Here is a 2721-nt window from a genome sequence, read left to right on the forward strand (position 1 = left end):
ATATATATATATATATATATATATATATATATATATATATATATATATATATATATATGCTACTCTGCATGGGCCTGAACCCCTTCAGCTAAAAAATCAACAAGACTGGCTGCGGTTACCAAATCAGGCACAAGGCCACCATCAGTCACCTCCTCTACATGGATGACATCAAGCTGTACGCTAAGAATGAGCAAGATATCGACTTACTGATCCACGCCATCCGGATCTACCGCACAGACATTGTGCGAGATTATACACACTTCCCTAATCATTCCAACTACAGCAGGGTGGTCAGATGGTGACTAAGAGAGGGAAGGCATCCTTCACTGAGGTGGTCTGACTCCCAGAAGGAACAATAGCAGACATTGAGGACATTTACAAGTACCTCAGAATCCCACAATCAGATGGCAACCTCAAAGAAGTGACAAGGAAAGCAGCTACAGCAAAATACCTCCAATGAGTGAGGCAGGTCCTAAGAAGCCAGCTCAATAGAAAGAATAAGTCTCGGTAAATAAATAGCTATGCTCTACCAGTAATCAGATACCCTGCAGGAATAATAAGCGGGCCAAACGATGAGATACAGGCCACAGATGTTAAGACAAGAAACTCCTAACCATGCACAGAGGGTACCACCCCAAATCCAGCAACCTGAGACTGTAGGCTAGCTGTAAGGAAGGAGCCCAAGGACTAATGAGCGTGAGAGCCATTATTCAGGATGAAACATTCAAGATCATAAGTATTTCAAGGAAAAGGCTCCAACAGATGACATGCTCAGTGAATGTCTAAGACAATGGGGAACAGAAGATGAGGTGTTAGAGGTTCCATCATGGGAGGATAAACACTCATCATGGTTGCACAGGGGCAGGCCTTGAGCACTAGAGCAATAGAGGCCCAGATCTACCACACCAGACAAGACCCCAGCAGCAGACTGTGCAAAGAGGATCCTGAGACAATCCAGCACATAACTGCAGGGTGTAAGATGCTGGCAGGGAAAGCTTACATAGAGCGCCATAACCAAGTGGTGGCAATAGTGTACAGGAACACCTGTGCAGAGAATAGGCTGGAAACCCCAAGATTAAGGTGAGAAACACCTCCAAGGATGGAAGAAAATGAGTAAGCCAAGATCCTGTAGGACCTCCAGATACAGACGGACCGATTGGTAATGGCAAACAAACTGGACATTGTGGTGGTGGACAAAAAGCCTCGGCCATTGTAGTTGACATAGCAACACCAAGTGACTGCAACATCAGGAAAAAGGAACACGAGAAACTTGAGAAATACCAGGGGCTCAGAGAAGAGCTGGAGAAAACCTGGAAGGTCAAGGCATCAGTGGTGACCGTGGTCATTTGGGCACTTTGGGCAATCAGCTGACAAGAAAGCTGGAATCACAGCAGGAAATACCCCTATGTCATTCAGGGTTTAAATCCAAGCACTGAAAGGAAATCGGCCTCTTTCCCTGGGTTTCATCGCCTGCGAGTAGAGGCCCATATTTCATGTGAAATGCTAAAGAAAGCGATCTGAAAGCAGCTTTCGTTTTCCTGCGTCGAAAGTCACGGATCGCAGTGTCCCATCGCGCATAGTGCCCGCTGAACTGGGTGAGACGGGATCTCCGAAGCTAAACGCTGTGTGGATTTTCCCTCTTTTGTGAGGACCTCGCTACTGAAATCACAGCCTGTCCGTAGGGGGACACCCTTGCTTTCGATAGCCGTAGGTAACCATCCTTGAAAGCCTATCAAGTTCCTCTGCTGTAGGATCAGACTGATCTAAAAATCTTCACAGTGGTCTATCCTGATTTCTTTTGTTGTTGTTTTGTTTTGTTTTTTAGCTGTTTTATTGCAGTATGTTGTACACATACTCCTCTTTTGAACCGGCAAAACTGTATGTTGAGGTGTTGAAGGAAAGTATTTGGTTTTATTTTAGGTTTCAGGCATGCTTCAAGTGATTTAAGTTCTGATAACATCAGTTTACTCTATTATTAACCTGTCATCTGCATGAGTATGTTTTAATTGTTGGAGAGACTGACATTTACTGACTGGGTTTAATGACAGTAACATGTAGGGAGAAAAAAGTAAATCAGAAACGTAATCTTTGCCATCAAACAGATTTTCAATCATCCTCTGAAAAAAAACAAACGTTATTTTACCTTACTGAGGGTGTTACCATCATACAAACAAAGACAATGAGTTAAGGGAAATAGATTAAATGAAACTTTGGCAGAATCTGCTGCATAGAAGTTAAGCAGTGACCTTGTGTAAAACAAAGTCTATAGAAACAAAAAAATACATTATTTTATTATTTCATTACATGTACTGTGTGCAACACATGGAAATGTATTAATCTATATATGTTTTGCATTTTATGATGCAAAACATATATATGTGTAACTTTGGTTTTGTAGTTCTTTTCCGAAAGGTGCATGTCAATTTGACAAGTATCCTCCTTTTTTTAATAGGTTTTGTATTTTCAGGTTATCTTGGGGGGATTTTAGGTTTAAATATTCTAAGAAAGAGATGAGTTTTGAAACATAGGGTATTAGCCTTGCAAAAACGAAATGAATCTATATTAATTAGCTTTTCTTTCAGTATTTTCCCAACCAAGTTACTATCATGTTTTTCTTTTCACAAATATTTGAATGATAACCATCCATCCATTCATTCATCATCTTCCGCTTATCCGGGGTCCGGTCGCGGGGGTAGCAGCTTCAGTAGGGAGGCCCAGATG

The 2721-nt window shown here is 41.7% G+C and overlaps 1 protein-coding gene across 2 annotated transcripts in view; it reads left to right on the forward strand.

Moving 5' to 3' along the window:
* hsd17b3 (hydroxysteroid (17-beta) dehydrogenase 3) overlaps positions 1-2721 on the forward strand; it is a 15154-nt gene that overhangs the window by 1171 nt on the left and 11262 nt on the right. The gene's annotated exons all lie outside the window — the stretch shown is intronic.

Source organism: Cyprinodon variegatus, unplaced genomic scaffold (assembly GCF_000732505.1).
Source record: "Cyprinodon variegatus isolate N-32 unplaced genomic scaffold, C_variegatus-1.0 Scaffold26, whole genome shotgun sequence".
In the NCBI taxonomy this organism is placed as follows: domain Eukaryota; kingdom Metazoa; phylum Chordata; class Actinopteri; order Cyprinodontiformes; family Cyprinodontidae; genus Cyprinodon; species Cyprinodon variegatus.